Below are 22,002 nucleotides of genomic sequence, written 5' to 3' on the forward strand. Positions count from 1 at the left end.
AGGCAATTTTCTCTCTCCCTGAGGAAAGGGGGATAACTGGTCCAGAACTTTATTTGATTCAAATTGCTCTTCTTACATTACCTTGTTAATGTGATTAGGCACAACAGAACATGAATGTGATAAAGGAACCAGATGATTCAGTTTGGCAACTGAGAATTAGCATTTCAAGTGGAGATTTAACACAAGCCTCAGACAAAGAAATAAATGGTTTTGGAAGCAAGAACATTTTTTGAGTTTGAAAATCAACTGTGTCAAGATGTTGGCAGTTAGGACACAATCATATGCATCATATGGATATTTGCCTATTTACAATGGAATAGTGTATTGATACGGAGTTTTCTCTCAAGGGAGCACTTTTTTAAAATGTGACATTCAAGCATACAATCCTCTGGACTGTATCCGCAATCAAAATCAAAACAAAACAAAACCCTGCCACCCCACCTTTTGGTTTTTTTCTTTAGTATTGGTCTTCATAATCTGAGATAAAATTAATCTGTATATTTTTGTCATCTGAAGATCTAAATGCTTCATTCTTCACAGTTCCTTCAGTAATTAAGGAGTTGGGCCCTAATTCATATTCTTGAAGCTTTTCTACGATTTTAAATAAATTAAAACAAAATTACACCTTGATAACCTAATTTATATTAAAATGAGAGTCCTCAATAATATTAAACTCCCATGATTGTTATTCTTATCATACATCATCATAGACTTTATGAGGACATCAAGATAACATAGCATGTTTCCTCACAATAGTAACTGTCTTAATGTTTTGATGAGGAGAATGTGTCATCAACTTATTTTTGACTCTTAGAAACCATATAGATTTTATCCATGTTTAATGTTTTACTACTTAAAGTAATTCTAGTAAAGTTAATTTAACCTCATTTTCTACTCCTCTCAGCTTTCCCATTAGCTGTTTACAAAGCCTTCTTGATTTTAGCCATTTTTGGAGAACTGTGGCTTTACAAATTGGAAATAGCCATGTGAATGAGAAATATGGATACATTTGGGAGTTTTTCACTTCGTTTTTAAACAAATATGCCTTCCTCTTTATCTGCTTCAAGTTTCAGTGTATTTCCTAATGAATAATAATTTGGTCCTACCTTTTGTAAGATCCGTGTCTAGGCATCAATAGAAAAGTACTTATATACCTCAGGTTTGAACTATGGAGTCCTTGGTACTCTTGGCTTGGTTGTTCGTTTGCAGACATTTCATTACCCAATTAGGTAACATCATCAGTGCTAGTGAGTGTTGGGTTTTCTCCTTGCTTATATGCAGTAGCTCCTCTTACAGGTTTGGTAGAGGTATACTTTTCTCCTTAGTAGTTCCTTGATTAGGGTATTGTTGTCCACTTGATTATTTCTCTGGCATTAATCTCTGCTTATGTGTTGTTGGTTGCTGGAGAGGATGTATTCTGATCTTTTTGTTTTGTTCTTAGTTTTTTTATTCCTAATTATCTCTTAAGAATAGTGTGGAACAAAGGAAATGAAAAACTCAAAAGAATTCCTGCCCACAAAAAAAAACAAAAAACCCAGTGATGATGTCATCTAGTTGGGAAATAAAATGTCTGCAAGCAAACAATCAAACTCAGAGACAATAAAGGATTCCAAATTTAGGCAATAAGCAGACTTAAAAAGCCATTGGAAAGGAACAGAAAATCTATGCTTGCCTCTAAACTAAACTCTTTTCATCCATCCATCCATCCATCCATCCATCTATCCATGTCATTTGTACTTCAAAACATGAGTAATTTGCAATGTATATTTAAGAAAACATTGATAAGGAGACATTCATAGAGTTGTGTTCCAAAATACATTCTGGGGCTGCGCTGTCTATTAATAGTACATGAGTAAAGGAACAGAAAATCAGTATTAATTGAATTCTATAGAGAACTTTCTGAATCTTTTGAGTGGATTGCTTTCCCAACATGTGGAACCAATGAACTAAAAAGAAACACATGATGTCAAGAATAATCACAAGTAGTCTGAAAAAAAAATAGAGATGGTGGGTTCTCGGAGAATACCTGACTTTTCTAGGACATTTCTATTTGCTTTAATTTAAATAATATTAAGCTGCTTTGCCATGTATCAGGAGAGTCATCAGGAGCCCAGGCAAATGGTTCTTTTGGATCCAAAGACGATAAATAATCCACTGAATAAAGGGATTTTAAATTTTATTAATTTCTCAAGCAAACATTCAAAAGCATAATGTAAAAAGCATACAAATCAAGCAAAATGATACCCAAATTAAAAGCTTCCCGATGCTTGTTAAGGAGTCAGCACAGATACCAGTTTCCACAGTGCTAGATTCTGTGCAGAAGGTCCCAGTTTAGAGGTCAGGATTAGGCTTTCTATTAAAATGTGGTAGCATGGTTTCATGGCCCTGCTTTACTTGTCATGGGTCTGCAAGACCTGACTGTGACTGGGGGGGCACATGACTTGAAAAACTGAAACTTTCATAGATAAGAAAAGCTTTGCTTTTCCTTTATTCAGCATGCAAGAGTGAAAAACAAGCAGGTTAGCTCTGAATAAGCTCTAAAGCTTTTAAACTTTTACTAGGAAGGAAAAATCAAAATATACCTTTAAACTCCTTGAAATACAATGGTTTTCTGCACTGCCACTTAGAAGCTTTTTTAAGAGCCATGATGTAGGTTAAAAATTGTGTTATTACTGAATTCTCAATATCAATGCTTGGTCTGGAAACTAAAATATGCCTGCATGTTGTTTAATTTTTCTTTGTCCTTTACAGAGTCTTTTGTGTTCCATGTACTGTACAAAACATGGATATGATTTGCTTTGATAAATCTCTAGATGACATTGCAATGTCCTATTGTTCAAGTATAGATACTTCATTAATTTGCTTGTAATATCTCTTCCTGCTGTGGTCTTGCCTGTTTCCACAAAGTTAAATATCATTGTTATATACTATTTTACTTATTTATTAACCATTAACACAGCAGCGATGCAACTGAAAAATGCTGGAGATAACTGCTCTTTGAAGTCAAATAAGTGCAGAAGAAAAACATGCAGTGCCTTTTGTTTCATTGTACAAAAGATCTTGATCTAAAGCAAGGATATGCAATAATGAAGCCATAGATTTACTAGAGTGGTTTGGGAAAGTTGAACCCAGAGACAGGATGAATGCACAATAGAATGGTTACATGGTGAAAGTCAATAGAATGAATCAGGTAGCTTAAGTATTGTTGACAAAAGCCGAAAATCAGGCCAACACCAGAAAATAGGAAATAGGTTTAATCAAAAAGAAAAATATTAGCAGCTGACATTTATTTTAGCAGCATAAAATGGTAAAGTTTGAAACACTGAGATTTTATTTAACACCTTTAACATAAAGATTACAATATTGATAGCTAAGATGTAACCTTTCAGTAACTGGAAGGATTGGCAACCTCTTACCACAATTAGCCATATTTGTGCTCTGAATTATGTTGGCCACCAATTTCTACTGACAGGTTCTTCATCTTTTCCAATGTATGTAAGTACAATTGGGTTCACTTCATGGTGAGAAAAGCTGCAAGATATTTATTTAAGTTGTTACAGATAATGAACCCACAAGTAGGTTCATTTTTATGAGTATTGTTAGGAATGTGAGTCATCTAACAGCTATTTGGGATGGAAATATATAAACCAGGATAGACATTTTAGTACTATGTCTTTAAGAGAATGCAAAAAACTGCAATTGGGTGTAGTTCTGCATTTGGCCATAAGATAGAGCCAGAAACCTGGGTTGTTTAGTCTTAGTCTCAGAAGAGAGTGTGTCTGAGTGAGTCTCTCTGTTTTCCTTCTGTTGGAGAGTATTGCTGTTCCTCCTAATTGACTGCTATTCTTGGATTTGATGTAAGTCTGATATTGAACTGTTTTCGACACTGGACTTTGTTCTTGGATTATCCCTGGACTGAAAACTGACTGACTTACCTGTGAATGACTTTGGACTGCTTATCTTGAACTTTGCTTAAACCTTTCTGGAAGTAAAAACCTACATTTACTGTACAGTGTATCTGCGTGCTGTGTGTGTGTTATTCAACACTATTTTCACTATGTCTCCCTGTATGCGCTCATTCTCCTAACGGGGAATTACCTCAACAAGTAAGTATCAATAGTTGCAGTTTTTCTATTCTTTATAGGGCAACGAAGTCTGGAGGTTAAAGAAAAAGAGGAGGGGGAATACAAGAGTTGGAAGGAAGCAGAAATGTTTGATCCATTCATCTGTAATCAATTGTTTATTATTCCATCATACCACATTTGCCAATACTCACCATATTATAAAGCAATTCTCTGGTAATACTTTTAGAGTTAAGGCTAATCACACATCTTTGTTGGACTTTGAGTATTGTCTCTTGTCTCTTTGTATCTCTGTCTATCCTAATGTGTTAGAATGGCTTAATCCTTTTTCATGTTTTCTGATTCCAATAATCCAGATTTAGTCCCAGCTCATGATATCTGCTCCTGTAATGAAAGACAACAGGATTCAAATATGGATTAGTTCTAAAAAGTAAATTATCTTATTATCTCACTCTTCTTTAGTCCTTTGGTAGGTTCCTTGTCTGCAATTGGTTTCACAAGTATATATTTTAATGAAAACTGTCAGAAGGTTCCAGTTATGATATGATAAGAAAGGACATTTTGGCTCAGATTCTAATACTCGATTTTGGGAAAATTGCATTCTAATCTGAACCGATGCAGGATTGTTGTACTATGTTCTTGTAGTTCTTCCTGGAGACATTTATGACCTATCCTACTGTACATACATGCCTTCAGCTCAGCTATGACACAAGTTTTCTTGGTGTATCAATGGAATAGGGTAGGAATAATAGTATTAAAAAGGGGAGGAATAGAAGGAGAAAAAAGATGTTGATATGGTTATATGAATTCTTATAGGGAGCCATCATTTTTATTTCAGTGACAGAAAGAATGCTCTCAAATATTTATATATTAAGTGTTAATTTAACATTTGAGAATGAATGAATATGTTGTTTATCTGCATAAATATAAAGCAAATAGTAATATTTGCACCGGGAAAGAATAAATGAATAACTAAAGTCTTTCTTATGATTTAATCATAAAGCTTTCCCTTTGGAACAAAGATTTGCAATTTAGAAGCTCTTGTAGAAATAAATCTTTTAGATGGAGGAATTTTAGGAGGACTTATTGGTTTCAGAAAATTCTGAATGTTTATTTGTTTAAAGAACAGCAATTTCTTGAAGCTTTTTGTTCATTGCCAAAAAATAGGAAATGTATGGGAGACAGAAAATGAGTCATCAAGTATAATTGAATTTGCGTATGTGAAAAATGTGAGCACACTATTTTTAGGGTTTTTTTGTCTGAATTCATGGAAATGTTTATAAGTCATATTGCTTTTTTGATCTATGTCAGATGGAACCATTTTTTTAAAAAAAAATCAGATTAAAAAGTGTCTTTTTGTCCTAAACTCTTAAAGAGAATACTTTTTCCAAATCACCTTGACAAAAAACAAAAACGGGAAAAAATTATAAAAGTTAGAGAAATGTTCAGTGTATGAATGTCCAATGTCTAATATATGAATAAGACATTTTGTAATACATGATCCCTTTAAATTTGCAAAACTGTAGTTTTTCTATTTTAATAGACTTTGTAGATTTTTTAAAAAACTCTCCAAATGTTTCAGCTGATATCTTTTTCCATAATTATTTATTCTATATTGACAATTTGAGTCAAAACCAGTTATTACTATGACATCCCTGGTTTTTTAAAATAATTGAGCAATACTTTCATTGGAATTGTAAATCATTACTTGATAAAGGCAACACTTTCTGTTTCCAACCCTTTATAGATTACTGGAAATGAGCAAGATATTAAGGGAAATGATGTTTTATGAAAATCCAACTCATAAATATATAAGTCTTGTCATCATTTTTATAAATGAATCTCTCAAACATATTGGTCTTTTGAGGGTTTTTTTTGGGGGGGGAGGTCCTTTTGGAAAAAAGAAAGCTTTCATAACTTTACTTGATATTCCTTTGGGAACAAAAATGCAATTTTAGTGCAATTTTTAGAGAGATTATAAGTAATGGTACAGAAATCTTCCCGAATCAACATTTTAATGAACATTTATTAAATATCCATACTGACACCATGACTGGAAAACTGAGATAAACAAATGAATTGCTTTATTATTTAACAACAATAATTCCATATAAATTTATAATACAAAATAAAGTATTTACAGAAGTAGAATTGGAAAAATTGCAAAGATCTGCCCTGTGCAAAGAAAAGCTTTGCCAGAAGTAGTTCAGACTGTAGAGGCAAACCAGGGGGAACCACAGTACAGGAAGCCAGCAGAGCTATTGAATTGTTTTCAGTTCCAAACCAGGCATTCTCTCATTGGCCCTCTTCCCAGTAAGAGCAAAGTTCTCTAACAAAAGAAGAAGTAGAATTGAATAACTGATAGGTAGCACAAATGTTAAAAGATGCCAACACAGTAATATCAAATATAAGCACCAGCTGACTGTAAGAAATAAACCAACTAATATACAGCATGGCTTATTCGGTTTTAACTGAATACCGTGGATGCAAAAGCAGCAAACAAACAGAAAAGTCAAACAGTTCACCACCAAAATGGAAGAGCAGGCTGGAAAATACAATAGCATGCAAATAAGCTAGAATAGATGAAAGAAAAGCTGAAGAACAAGAGGATTTAAAAATACCCAATTAATAAATATAACCTAGAAAAAAAAAAGAGAAGCTTAAGGAAGCACTGGAAATAATAAAGCAGAAAATAACAGCTAGCCAAGAAAATTAGCAACATGAAGCTCAAATAGCATTTATAGGTGGAATCTGCATTTTCTGTTGAATCAGAAACATTTCTACCAAGCCACTAATGGAGACTACAGTAAATCAGTCAATACCTGATCAAGGAGAAACAGTGTATTTCTGGGCACAGTTACGGGAGAACCCTCCAAAATACAAAAGCTTGGATAAATATGATGAATAAAAATAAAAAAAAAGAAGCTGAAACAAAACAATGTGTAATATCAGCAAAAATGGTGGGAAAAGTGGCAAGGAAGATCAAGAATTGGTCAGCACCTGGTGATTATGAACTATATGGGTTCGTTGTTTCATCAGGCTGATTTACAAATTGCTTCAAATGGCTAACGGGGTAATAGCAGATGTAGTTGGATAGCAACTAGTTGAAATAACACCCTTTCCACCTGAACAGAAAGTAAAATTACTCAAAACAGCAGAGAAAGAAAAGATCATCAACTTATTCTACTTAGGTAGGCATGGAATATTGCAAGAATACCAGATAGCTCAAGAAAATAAAAGGGCATTGGAAGAATATCTGAAGACACATGGTGAGAAAAAGTATTACATGGCCAATACATCAAAAAGAAGACAAAGAAGATAACAATAAGACTTAAAAATAACTAAAAACAGGAAAATTAAAGAAAAAGAGAAGCTAATTCTGGCTGCACAAAACCAAACAAAGCCAGAATTGAAAAGACAGAGATCAAATGCTGTCTCTGCAAAGACAAAACAGTGGCCACATAATATCCCAGACTTAACAATTGTTGATAAGAAAGTCAACCCGCCTATATCATGAACAGTAGACAGTAGAACCTCTTCATGTGAGCTGCCCCACTCCCTACATTCTTAAAATAGAGGGTTTACTGGTATCTCAAGAATGGTCCCAGGTACTGATGTAGACAAAGAGATGCCTGGACTCATCCAGCTTCATGACTCAGAGAGGTTGGACCATTGCTCTTCACTGAAGGCCAATGTTGAGTGTTGTGGGAATTGTTCAGAATCCAAGTTCTGTCTTTATAAACATGAAAAAGTATTTGCAAATGAAGGAGTAGAGAAGAAGTTCTCCAAAGAAACAGAGGGAAGGACAGGATAAAAAGGTGAAAGATTGTTAAACAGAGTTCCAAGCTAGAACTTCCTGACAGAACAATTTATCAGTGGAATAACTTGCCTCCAGAAGTTGTGGGTGCCCCATCCCTGGAGGTTTTCAAGAAGAGACTGGACAGCCATTTGTCCGGACTGCTATATGATCTGCTTGAGCAGAGAGTTGGACTAGAAGACCTCCAAGGTGCCTTCCAGTTCTATTCTATGTTCTTGTTCTAAGAACAGAAGAGCAAGAACTGGAAAAAAGACAGTAGAGACAGAAGAGAAAGAACTGGAGAAAATCACAAAATACAAAAACTTGCAAATAGAAGTAGAATTACTATGGCAAAAGAAAGCAAAGATAGTATGAATAGTAATAGGTGCCTTGGGTATAGTCTGAAAACTTAGGGAGAACCACTTGAACACCAACATCATTAATAAATCACCGTGGTCAATTAGAAAAGGCAGCTTTACCTGAAATAGCTTTACATCCTGTGAAGATACCTTGAACATCATCAAACTATAATATCTGCCGATTTCAGATCTTTGGGAAGGTCTCAGTAGGTAGACAAAATGCCAAATTCAGTCTTAAACATCTAGCCATGTGACCAACGATAAAATACCATCTAAGAACAAAAGCCATCAAGGACTGAAATAGAAGGAATGATTAGATATGGGTCCATACTCCTAGTAATACTCCCAGTTTTACAATTGTTTGGTCTCATTTTTGCTTGTCCCAATTTTGTTTATTCTATTCGTGTGTTCATATGCATTTGATGCCCTTTCCCAATTTTCTTTTCTAATCTACTACTCTAGTAATATAATACATGTACTACCTCTTATCATAACCAATCCCAAGTCAAGCAAGATAGAATGCAAGCACGCAATGCAACGGTTAAGTGGAAATTGTTGACAACAAAAAATTGAATAGCTAGTTTTAAAACAAGCATTTTTCTTATTATTGTTCAGTTGCTAAGTCATGTCCAATTATTCATGATGCCATACACCAGAGCACGCAAGCCACCTTTGTCCTCCACTGTCATCTGGAATTTGCTCAAATTCATATATTGCATTGATGACACTATATAACCATCTCATCCTCTGACATACCTTTCTGTTGCCTTCAATCTTGCTCAACATCATTTTCGTATGAGTTCCCTTGTTTCATTTGGTAACCAAAGTACAGATAGTTCTGAACTTACAACCACAACTGAGCCCAAAATGTATGTCATTAAGTGAAAATTTGACAAGTGAGTTTTGCCCCATTTTATAACTTTCCTTGCCACTTTTGTTAAGTAAATCACTGCAGTTGTTAAATTAGTAACACGGTTGTTAAGTGAATCTGCTTGTCAGAAGGTCACAAAAGGAGATCACATGACTCTGAGACATTGCAACCATCATAAATGTGAGTCAGTTGTCAAGCATCCAAATGTAAAGCACATTACCATGGGAATGCTACAACGGTCATAAGTGTGCAAAAATGGTAATATGTCACTTTTTCAGTGCCATTGTAATTTTGAATGGTCACTAAATAAACAGTTGTAAGTTGAAGACTACATGTATTTGAGTTTCCGTATCTGTTGGTATCTGTCCTTCCAAAGAACGATCCTTTAGGATTGGCTGATTTGATCTCCTTGCTGTTCAAAGGACTCTCAAGAATCGTCTCCAACACCACAATTTGGAAGCATCAATTCTTTGGTGATCAGCTTTCTTCCTGGTCCAACTCTCATAGCCATACATCATTAGTTGCAAAGTCGTGTTCAACCCATTGCGACCCCATGGACAACATTCCTCCAGGCCTTCTTGTCCTCTACCATCTTCTGGAGTCCATTTAAGCTCACGCCTACTACTTCAGTGACTCCATCCAGCCACCTCATTCTCTGTCGCCCCCTTCTTCTGTTGCCCTCAATCTTTCCCATTTCTCTCATTAGGTGGCCAAAGTATTTGAGTTTCATAGCTATACATTACTACTGGGAAAAACATAGCTTTGACTGTGTGAACCTTTGTCGGCAAGATGATGGCTCTGCTTTCAAATACGCTGTTTAGGTTTGCCATAGCTTCCCTTCCCAAGTTTTTTTTATTTCCATGGCTATAGTTAATTAGTTATTTACTTTATTATCATAGCACTTCATACTACGAAATCAAACACCATCTTCAGTGCACATCATGACCTTGAAAATAAATGCAAACATACATCCTCACACTCCACACATTGAACCAAAAACTCTTGACACCACACCAACACTGCACTAGACATTAGAATTCAAAAGAGCTACTGCCCTGGGATAGAAGCTGTTTTTCATCCTATTTGTCCTTGTTTTTATTATTCTGTACCATCTGCCAGGTGGTAATAGTTCAAAAAAAGGGTGCCCAGGATGAGATGGATCTTTGAGAATGTTTTGAACTTTCTTCCTTTTTTTTTTTTTTTTTTTTTGAAAATTTTATTGATTTTTAAAAACAAACATAAACAAACAAAACATAAAACATGAAAACATAAAACATCTTTTTTGAAAGCAGCATGATCCCGGTTTACATCTCTTCGTACAGACACAAATTCAAGTTCATGCTCATTTTTTATATTCCATTCCATATCTTATTACTATTCTACATTTTCTATATAGCTTCTCCCCTCTTTTAACTTTCTTAATTTTATTTTATTTATTTCATCTCAATTCAAATCATTGTACGTATATTCTTTGTCTGTCCTGTTTCAACTGTCTCTTATCTTATCTCATTAAACAAAATTTCTCCTGTAATCACTGATTGGAGTATGATGCCTTTATATCTTTCCCCTAAAATTATAACACTTAATATAATACATAACTTCTGTTCGGATTCTGCTTGGTACATTCTAAAACTACACACTGTATTTTAAAAAAGGAAAAAAATTATAAATATATAATATAATTAAAACAACAATCCATACCAATTCAATTCTATCATTAATATTAATATTCATTTAAATCTTAACATTTTACACATTACTTTTCAAATAAGTATCATACTTCTATGGGAACACTTATAAACTTTCCATAGTTACTTCCCCCCCACTTCACTTATATTTTATAAAACATTGAGTAGTTAAAATGTTCCCATTCCTTCCTAATTCAATTCTCTCATTTATTTCATTTCATTTATTTTGTTCAGAAAAGTTTCACTGAATTACACTGACTATTTTATCCCACTTTTTAATCATATGTTGTTTCCAATTTTCTAACATTATTTCTATTACAAATATAACAATACAATCTTATGTACCTTTACAGAATCCCTTTTTCAGTTAAATTTTCACCCATTATCTCTAAATAAGTCCTGTTTCTTTACATCTTGCTCCAAACCTTTGTAACTTCTCTTCCCTTCCTTCTTCACTTTCTTCTTCTCTCTCCCCTTTTTACCCCCTTGTCTCTCCACCTCCATTTCCCTCTTCTGTATTCCCCTTTTCTGTTGCTTTCCAACATTATATCCACTTTTCACATTATTTTCCCCTTTTTTGGCTGTTTTTTTAAGTCTTAAATTCTCCATTCTCTTTCCCCCCCTTTCCCCTTTCTTCCCCAGATAGAATTACTTGTTCATTAAAGATGGCTTCTTCTTTGTCCCAATCTTCTTGTTGCTCAGTCTTTTCTTGTTGTTTCTTGTAGACGCAGATCGCCATTTCTAAGAATTGAAAAACAGAGCTAAAGGAGCCCTTCCCTTCTTGTGCCTCTTCCTTATATTTTTTAAATTCCATTTTCAGTTCATCCAGAAGTGATGCCATTGTAGAATTTTTTAAACAACCACCCAATTGTTTTTAGTCATTCAAATATAATTTCCAGAAATCCCAAAGTCACCAAGCAATCCAAATACACACAAGCTGTTTCTTTTTACACTTTCTTCTTTTTTCACTTTCTCTTCCTGGGGTTACTATTTAGTTACAAAGTTCCAGTTAAAATGTATTTTTTAGAAGTCTTATTAAGATTTAACTTTAGATTCTTTTGAATTCCAGGCAGTCTCCTCCTTCCAAATCCTGCCCTTATTCTTTTTCTCTCCCTTCCCACTTATAGCAAATTAAGAATTTTTTAGTGTCCAGAAATCTTTATTGTCCCTTTGGCATTTAATTATATTTTCAGATTAATTACCTATTGGTGCCAAAGCAGATTTTTCTGATTTCTTATTCAGCTCTCTTCATTGTCAATGTGAGGAAGGAGAGTGAAGAAAAAAAAAAAAATCCCGTTTCACTTTCATTCGCTGCTTCCGACTCTTCTTGTTATCTTTTATAAAATTTTGATGTTCGATGTTATCTTTTATAAAATTTAAATTCCAGGGTACCTTAGTTGTTGCTTTTTATCCCGGTCAGCCAAAACTTTCACTTCTTATCTTCCTCCTGCACTTTCTTTTCTCGTTGAGTGCTTCTTTGAGGCGGCCATTTCTGACCACCGCTCTTACCGCCTTCAGGAAAGGGAGTTTGGCCAGCTAAGGAGGAGAGATGCGGCTCTCCTCGACTCTGCTGGCGATCTCCCCCCTCTTCACCACCTCTATGGGGTGGCTTAGCCCCGAAGCCAGCTGGCTCGAGGCGCTCCAGCGGTGAGCCCAGGCAGAAACTGCGCACGATCGCAGATTCCTGCCTGCCGCCAAAGCCCTGCAAACTGGAAGTCCAAGAATGTTTTGAACTTTCTTAAGGCAGCAGGAGCTATAAAGCCCTTCCAAAAAAGGGAGAGGGCAACCAATTATCTTCTGGGCAATGACATTAAACTTCTGGAGTGCTTTCCTATCTGCCACTGTGCAATTGGCAAACCCTACAGAGGTGAAGTAAGTTAAGATACTCTCTGTGGTGCAGCGGTAGAAGGTCACCAGCAGTTTTTCATTCAGTTGTTGTTTTCTGAGAAGTCTCAGGTAGTATAATATCTGCTGGGGCCTTTTGACTAGTGCTACAATGTGAGCACCGCAGGTCAGGTCCTCTTTTATGGTAACACCCAGAAACTTAAAACTGGCCACTTGCTCCACTCGGTCTCCATTGATAAACAAGAACTGGATTTCTGATCTGTTCCTTCTATAGTCCACTATAAGCTCCTTGGTCTTATTGGTGTGGAGGACCAAATTATTGTCTCCACATCACGAAAGCAACCGGTCCATCTCATCTCGGTAGGCAAACTATAGTCACCATCTGCAGTGATCTTGGATTAAATGAGAATAACAAGAATCAGTATTTAGCCTGACATCCTATAGAGAAGAATTCATTTTAAAAGATAGATACCACCAAAGAGAACACTCACTTTGGTGTCACCTAGTATCAATTAATAAATTGTGATGTGAGATAGTATTTCTCCTGAAGATCATGGATGCTGGGAACCTGAGTTAACTGAAGATGTTTTTACAGTAGATGCAGGTACATATACCAATAGCAGAATAAAAAGGATTGCACAAATACTAGGGTGACAATGCACATCTTGCCTTATTCCTATTCCAATATTAAACTCATTATTGAATTTATTCTATGCATGCTTTAGTTCCATATTATACTACTTTAGTACATGAGCAATGTACATGATTGTTCTTAGAATCAGTGGATTTTATAGTTATACAAGTCCAAACAACCCTCCTGCTTGACAGAATCAAGATTTTTCTATAATGATGATTGATCTAATTATATACTTTAATCTATATCAGCATGAGAAAGAAAATTATATGTTTATTCAATTGAGGAAATTTATTACAGTAAATTGGCTTGAATCATGGAATATTTTACATGAAAATGACATTGAAAGTTTCTTGCTCATGTACTAAAGTAGTATAATATGGAACTAAAGCATGCATAGAATAAATTCAATAATGAGTTTAATATTGGAATAGGAATAAGGCAAGATGTGCATTGTCACCCTAGTATTTGTGCAATCCTTTTTATTCTGCTATTGGTATATGTACCTGCATTTCTATATGCAGATAATGATGTTGGCTGAGAAATGACTTTTATGATTTGCCTATTCGATAGATTGTATAATGTAAGGAGCACAGATCTGAAAATTAATGTATCAAACATCAAGGTAGCTGTGTTTGATAGGCAAAAGAGAAATAAAAAACTGTAAATAATTCAGAAATAGAAAGGTAAGTAGAATAATTTGTACACCTTGATGTAATCTTTATTAAGATTTGAGAAATATTAAGATGTCGTATGCTAGTGAAAAGCAAATAATGTGACCTGCTGAAAAGAATATTTGTGAAAAGAAGCAAAAATGTCTCTATGCTTTGTTATATATGAAAGTGAGAATTGCGAAGTGAGAAATGCAAACTGAATGTTGTGAATGAATTACTTAATTCACCAAACAAGAGACAAGAGTCAATTTCATTCATAAAGTGAAAAGAGGTACAATCAAGAACAAATGAATGTTGAATGAAAGTGTTTTCTATATAAAAGTAAGTCATTAGTACAGAAGAAATACATTTGGTCATACAGCATAATACTTAGCATTTGCTGTATTAATAAAGTATTCAGATAGAAAATATGATAAAATTGATAAAAAGTTAAAAAGACCTAATACAATATAAATTGAATACTACACAGCTTCTTCTTATAATAATCATAAAATAAATATGTTATATTATTGTCTTTGATATTCAGTGGCTCCTATATCTGTCTGTCTGAGTCTATCTATCTATCTATCTATCTATCTATCTATCTATCTATCTATCTATCTATCTAATATAATCTATATTACATTGTATATCCTTTTCAAACTTTACTGGAGGAAAAGTTTAATTTGACATTCCAAAACATAACATGAGGTGCCATGGTGTTAAATACAATGCAGAATTCATTTCTTTAAAGTGCACTTGCTTTTTTATTACATTCAGTTCTGATTGCTTTGAGCATAATACAATATAATTATTGTTAACAGCAAAGTCAGGATTTTTGAAAACGCAGCTTTGGAACTTCTGAGCTTTAGACTTTTACAAAATTAATTAAGACTTTCATCTATAACCTCCAGGGTGCAGGTCTCTTGCACTTTCTGAAACTAGGCTAGCTGTAATGAAATTTTGCTTGGTAATTCATCTTTTAGCATCCTGACTTTTTAATAAAGTGATGATTCTTCACTGGTGGATTAGGAAAAGCAGTTGCAAAAAAATTCTGGGCCATTCCCCAAGATTTCAGCAATGCATTTGAAAGGATGTTAAATACTTGAGGTAGATAGAGAAACCAAGTTTGAGGCAGGCAGGCAGGCACTTGGAAGGGCTGTAAAATAACTGGTGGCTGAAAAGTTCCACCTTGGAATATGTCATCAGTCATGATAGAGTCAATGGTTAAAATAAACTATTATTTTCTACCTTTAATCCACTTCTTGACATTCTGTGAAATGATTTAGAGAAGGTAATAAGTTGTTTCCTCCCCCTCTTACAGATTTAGTTTCAAGGTATACAATGTCCAAAACACCAATGGATTTTTGTGGACCTTCAAGAGAGAATTGAAAAGTTTGCCCTTCTAAGGGAAATTTTAATCTTACAAGTTTACAGTTACCCAAAAGTGGGGGAAAAAAACACCTGAAGGTTTTTTTAAAAAAATCTAGTGTTTGACAGCAGGAAGAAATGCAAAATTTCATAAGTATTAGCTTTTCTATGTACATTTCCCTAATAATGGTACTGGGGACATTATGTCTAATTTAAAACTGACATAATAAAAGAACACTTTTTTTTTAACCAAAGACAAGTTATTCCTCTGAAATATGCCTGGGTTTGGATAAAGTTACAAAGAACCAATTATTCAAATGACAGGGCAACAGTTTGAATATGTAAACATAGTAATAGGCCTCCAGAACTACCATTTGCCGCTCTAGACTTTGGTGCAGCATTAGAAACCAGTATCTCCACTTCTGAGAGTCACAACCTACAGAGGTTGATCTCCTAACACGAGTCCTAAGAAAAGCATATTAGGCCCCAGGAAAGGATTTCTACTAGCCCTGTAACCACTTTTACTGACGAAGGCACAAGTGGCTTTGAAGGTAAGATATTTGATTTACTAGCCCTAATGTGGTGGGAGTTCAATAACACAGTTATTTCCCAGGAAGGAAGAGACTCCTTCCAAGGAGTCAGGTGTGTACGTGCAGAGGTGGTATTCAGCAGGTTCTGACCAGTTCTGGAGAACCAGTAGCGGAAATTTTCAGTAGTTCGTAGAACCAGCAAATCCCACCTCTCACTGGTCCTGCCCCCATCTATTCTCTGCCTCCCAAGTCCCAGCTGATCGGCTGGGTCTTCTTTTATTGCCCTGCACAGGAGAATGGAGCTGGAAAGCAGGTTAGTGGGGTGGGGAGGGAATGGAGATTTTGCAGTAGCTTTCCCCTGCCACACCCACCAAGCCATGCCTATAGAACCGGCAGTAAAAAAAAAAATCATTAAAAAAAAAAAATCCCATTACTGTGTACGTAAGAGACAACACAGCCTGTAGATGGATCATGGAGAGAGGAAGATATTTAAGATAGCCACTATCTAGAATCTCTCAGGGTTTATCCATTAGGTTAGAGTAGTATACGTTTAGTCTGGCAAAGATTATGTCTATATGATATAAATAAGTAAAGAACTGAACTTGCCAGTCTGAAAAAAGAAAGACTTTCTTAAACAAGTGTTTTGATGAAGAATTCCATCTGCATAGATATATTTTTGTACCATTTACATGTGTGTATGTGTGTGTGTGTATAGTGTATACACACACACACACACACACACACACACACACACGGTGTCTCAGTGGCAAAGATGCTGAGCTTGTCGATTGAAAGATCAGCAGTTCAGTGGTTCGAATCCCTAGTGCTACTAATGGGGTGACCTCCCATTACTGGTCTAACCTAGAAGTTCGAAAGCACATATGCACAAATGCAAGTAGAAAAATAAGGACCTCCATTGGTGGGAAGGTAACGGTGTTCCATGCACCTTTGGTGTTTAATCATGCCAGCCACATGACCACAGAGACATCTTCGGACAGTGCTGGCTCTTCAGCTTTGAAACAGAGATGAGCACTGCCCCCTAGAGCTGGAAACGACTAGCACATATGTGTGAGGGCAACCTTTACACACACACACACACACACACACACACACACACACACGTATGTATGTATGTATGTATGTATGGATGTATGGATGGATGTATAGTATTTAGGGTTTCAGGCACATTAATGTTAGGAAACTTTATTGAAGAATTCATTTTTATGCTTACATTGGTTTTAATTACAAAAAACTGCTCTTAATTGTTCCTGCTTTGAGGTCTATATTGTTTTAGGGTGTTTTTTGTTTTCTAACTGAAAAACAGTTTAACATTTCCATAAATAAAAGTTCTTGTTAGGTAACATTACATGGTAATTTTGTTTTAATGGGATACAAAAATAAATCCCCATAGACTCTTTTTAAGTTGTGTAGGTGTTGGATTTTTTTTTTCTTGAATTTTGCAACAAATTGCAATAAATAAATAAGTAAATAAATAAATAAATAAAATGGTAACCTTGTGACAGGTGTTGTGCCAAGGACTAATAGTATCAGAAGACAAATTATTGGGAGTGTTTTGGCAGCTGTATTATTGAAATGTTGTTTGTCAAGTGCAATGAACTCTGGAAGAGCAAGGCTGAAGCAGATGAAATGTCAGTTTCAGATCATTAATCCTAGTAATTGGGCAGTTCTGACAAGTTCATCTGATAGAAATAATTATATTTGTAAGCTGACCCATTCAAAATATGGTTAGAACACATACAAGGAAACATTATTATTTATTACTTCTTTCAAATACAGTTGTACGAAAATTTGTTTCCACTGTTGTCAAAACAATGATGGAAATTCAGAGACATTCGATTTCAGATTTCTTCTGCATCTGTCAATACCATAAAAATCATGTTAATGTAATGAAGTTCCACTATAAGGAAATGTTGGTAAAACAGTTTACTGTATATGTTGGCCCTGATCCATAGAGCTTCTGTTTTCAGCACAGCAAGTTAGTCCTGAGAAGCTTCCCCACAATGGATCTTTCAGCAATGCCTCCCCACTTCCTTTCCACATTCTGCAGTCTTTGCATAAACTTGTTGTGGTTGCTGATGTCCTCCTCTTCCTCCTTCCCCAAACAAACCATTGGGCATCCTCACTGGCGAAGCTTAACACTTTATTTCCTTCTTCCTCATGAGTAGTCTTTTTGTCTCTCTCTCCCTTAGTTTGAAAACTGTTTCTTGTCTCCATTAATTTCTTCAACTGCTTCCTACTTTAAGCTAACTCATCCCTTTTCTTTCTCCTCTTTTTTATATATAATTTTTATTAATATTCTTAAACAAGAATATAAAAGCAAACGCAAATTAAAGAATGGATGGAAGGAAGGAAAGAAGGAAGGAAGGGAGGAGGAGGAGGAGGAGGAAGAGGAGGAGGAGTGGAAGAAGGAGAAAGAGGAGAGAAAGAAGAAGAAGCTGAGGGAGAGAAGAAAGACAAAAAAGAGGAGGAGGTGGAAAAGGAGGAGTAAAAGGAGAAAGAGAAGGAGAGAAAGGAAGGAGAAAGGGAGAAGGAGAGGAGAAAGACAAAAAGAGGAGGAGGAAGAAAGAAGAGAAGTGGAAAGACAAAAAGAGGAGGTGGAAAAGGAGGAGTTGAAGAAGGAGAAAGAGGAGAGGAAGAAGGAAAAGAGGAGGAAAGGAGGAGAAAGAGAAGAGAAGGAGAGAAGGAGGAGAAAGGGAGAAGAGAGGAGAAGCTGAAAGAAGAAGAAGCTGAAGGAGAGAAAGACAAAAAAGAGGAGGTGGAAAAGGAGGAGTAAAAGGAGAAAGAGAAGAAAGAGAAAGAAAGAAAAATAAATATAAAGTCATGGCTTTCAATATTTTTGTCAACAGTTATAAATATACTTTGACTTCTCTTTCTAAAGTTACATCATTTGGCTCTTCTTTCTATAACCTATCCTGTCTAATCATCAAAAAATATAAGTCACAATATTTTTTTCATTTTTATGCAAAAAAGTCCATAAGAAGTTTCTAGTCTCTAATAAATGTAGATAATGTTTTTTGCTCTAATTAAAGAAGTCAACTTACCAATTCTAGCAAAATCTGTCAACTTCACTAATCATTCTTCCATAATCTTCCAAATCTTCCCATCTCAATGTGTACAATCTGGCTGCAGTAATTATATATTGAAATAATTTTCCTTGGCTCCCCCCCCCCCAGATGTTTATCCATTAATCCTAAAAAAGAAAAATTCAATTGCTTCAATTGAATATTGATCTTTTAAATTCTCTGTATTAAAGTATATATTTGGATCCATTTTTTTTACATCATCACTAAGCATGATAAAATGCCCCTTCCCATTTCCAACATATATTGGAAGTGTCTTTGTACATTTAGATAATTTCTCACCATGTGATCTATACATCATTTTCTTTCTTCTCTTTTTTTCTAGACATTGCTTTCAAGCTAAACCTCTGGTTTATTTCCTTTCTCCCCTTATTCAGATATGTACCTGAGTAGAACTGTCTATGAATAAGACTTATTCCATAACTTTTGACACCTTTTCAAAGCCTGAGTTTTATTTCTTCCAATCACCATTCTAGATAAACTCCTGATTCAATTCTGATTTCTTGTGAGCTACATGCTACCTTTCAGCAGCTACTGTATCTTATCTCATCTTGTGATTTATTTTCCTCTCTTTCCCTTAACATCTCCAAGGAACCCTTTTCCTCTCCTTCTATCTCCTTCCAATTATAGACTTGTGCAACCAGTTCTTTAGCACCAAGTTAAGATTTTTCATGGCAAATCTCCTGTCAGTTTGCATCAGATTGATTTCTTTTTCAATTCTATTGTAAACTTCTGAATCAATGTACTGTACTTATCACATCCATTCTCACCTTTGCAGGACTGTGGTTTGAACTGGTGGCAGTGGTGGGCTGAGTTTTCCCCCCGCCACGTCATGTACAAGAAAAAAAGAGACTGTCAAAATTCTCTTTGCTATTTTCTCTTTGTGTGCAAGTTTAATGACAGCTGCCCTGTCCCTTCATGCACACAGATAAAAAAAACCAAGAATGTTGGCTAAATCTGGAGCACTCAGGCCAAATTTCCTTTAGTGACAGCAACTGGCATAATAACTCTTCCCATCAGAAATTCTTGAAGAATTTATCCTCAGAGAAATGTACTAAATGGGTCCTTGCAATTAGAATGGAGAATTTCTAAAGGTCATTTACATACAGCTCTATGTGTGATTATCATCTGTCACATTTTGTGTAATAGCTTGCAATGTCCATCCATGCTGACAGCTTGCTGTATATGCTAATTTGTGCAAGCATGAAATATTTCAGGCCATTTTTATACCAAAGCACTTGGGTGACATTCATGTATGGACTTTGATGTTTGAATTGGCATTATGACATTTCTATCCATGTACTAATTTGAGGATAATTACCAGTTGACCATCATGATGTATTCTATACCACACAATGGAGTTCTTTTTCTTTTCCTTTGTCTTGACGTGCCCTAGAGTTTGTTAGTCTGTAACTATCTGATAATGGGAAGACCGAACTGTAAGCATTTATATTTTCAATACCCTGTTGCCATGACAACATGAAAGGGGCAACCTTTCTCTCGTGTAATGTCAATACACCTAAAAATAATCACAATACTGTAAGAATGCAAGCCAGTTTGGCTCATTAAAAGTGTTTATTTAGGTTTCAATAGCCAAATTAAATTGTTCACCATTGCTGGAGCAACAGTCCCATCTCATAGCACTGGTGGAATTTTCAGGAGCAAAATATGGCTAAATTAGAATAAATGGCTTGGTTCTGCCCCTTGCCAACATTAAAATTCCCAGAAGATGTTGGTTGCACAGAATGGCAGTCATATATTTATTCTGTAAAGGCTTAATGAGGTTGTGTGCACACAAGCGCCTTCACTCTAATAGAAATGCATGAATCAGTCTAGTTTGAAAAAAATCCTTATGATTTTTTTTCCTGCATTTCTGATAGGTTGGGGGGGAAAATGTGTTACCCCCATATTCTATTCAGGCATTTCCCTGTTGTTCTTTAAAGCAGAACTTTTCTCAAGCAGCCCAGGGACCAAGGTGTTTTGTTACCAAAAAGATGGTCACATTTTTCTATATACTTTCTGACAGCATCATTTAATTTTTATATATTTTGCATTCCGATTATTTTTACTGAATTTGTAACATAGGCCACCTTACTTTATAACTGTATAAATAATAATATATCCATGCAGAGGTGTTGACAGACTCTATATACCAAGGAAAATACAGTAGGTGGGCATGGAACAATGCAAATACACAGACATGCGAAGAAAAAAGGACATTGGAAGACTATCTGAAGGATAGTGAATGTGATGTGTTGAAGCTAGTATACTATGAAGGCTTACTGAATAGTGGAGATATCAAATTGGCCTTTAAGAAAGACAAATGAATTGAGAAGATAGTTGTTAAGCCTGAATTCCCCAACGAGTGTTAAGGAAAACAAACTAAACAGAATGTGTAGCGTAGTCAGATAGGCAGACAGGTAAATGTGTGAGATAAGTTTGTATTTTAGTTAACACGCAGTAAAAAACAGATACGCTTGTGCTATCAAAAATATAGTTTATTCCATTAGGAATTATAGCATAGTCAAAATAAACGGTCCATTAGTCATGTATCATTTCAGTTAGTCCAGTCGGGTATACTCAATTTGCAAAGTCCGTGTTGAATAGTCAATGTCAGTTCACTTACAATAAATCAGTCCGTATTATCTATTCTCTCCGTTGAGAAAACAACACTCCTTTCTCTCCTCCGTTCCAGTAAGGAAAAACGCAGTCATCAATCCATCCAGTAATTAGGGATCATTAAGCCAGAGAGAGAGAGAGCTGCAATTGACTTGCTTCTTTTATGGTGCTTTTACAACCACACCCTTAATTACATTCTTGTAGTTAAAGTTACACACACTTTAACCAACAAACCATGATAACTTGTTTATTATTTTTACCCAAACCAGTTAGGGTAAACAGTGTTATCCCTAACAATAGTAACAGACAGAAAGTGCCACCTCTGCAAAGAAGCTGAAGAAACAGTGGACTATTGCAGAGATGGCATTGGCTGTCTGTTATAAGTAATTCTCGACTTATGACCACAATTGAGCCTAAATTTTTGGTTGCTAAGTGAGACAGTTGTTAAGTGAG

Source organism: Notechis scutatus, chromosome 6 (genome assembly GCF_049901735.1).
Source record: "Notechis scutatus isolate UNSWTSFEM ecotype Mainland chromosome 6, rNotScu1.2, whole genome shotgun sequence".
NCBI classification, from domain to species: Eukaryota; Metazoa; Chordata; class Lepidosauria; order Squamata; family Elapidae; genus Notechis; species Notechis scutatus.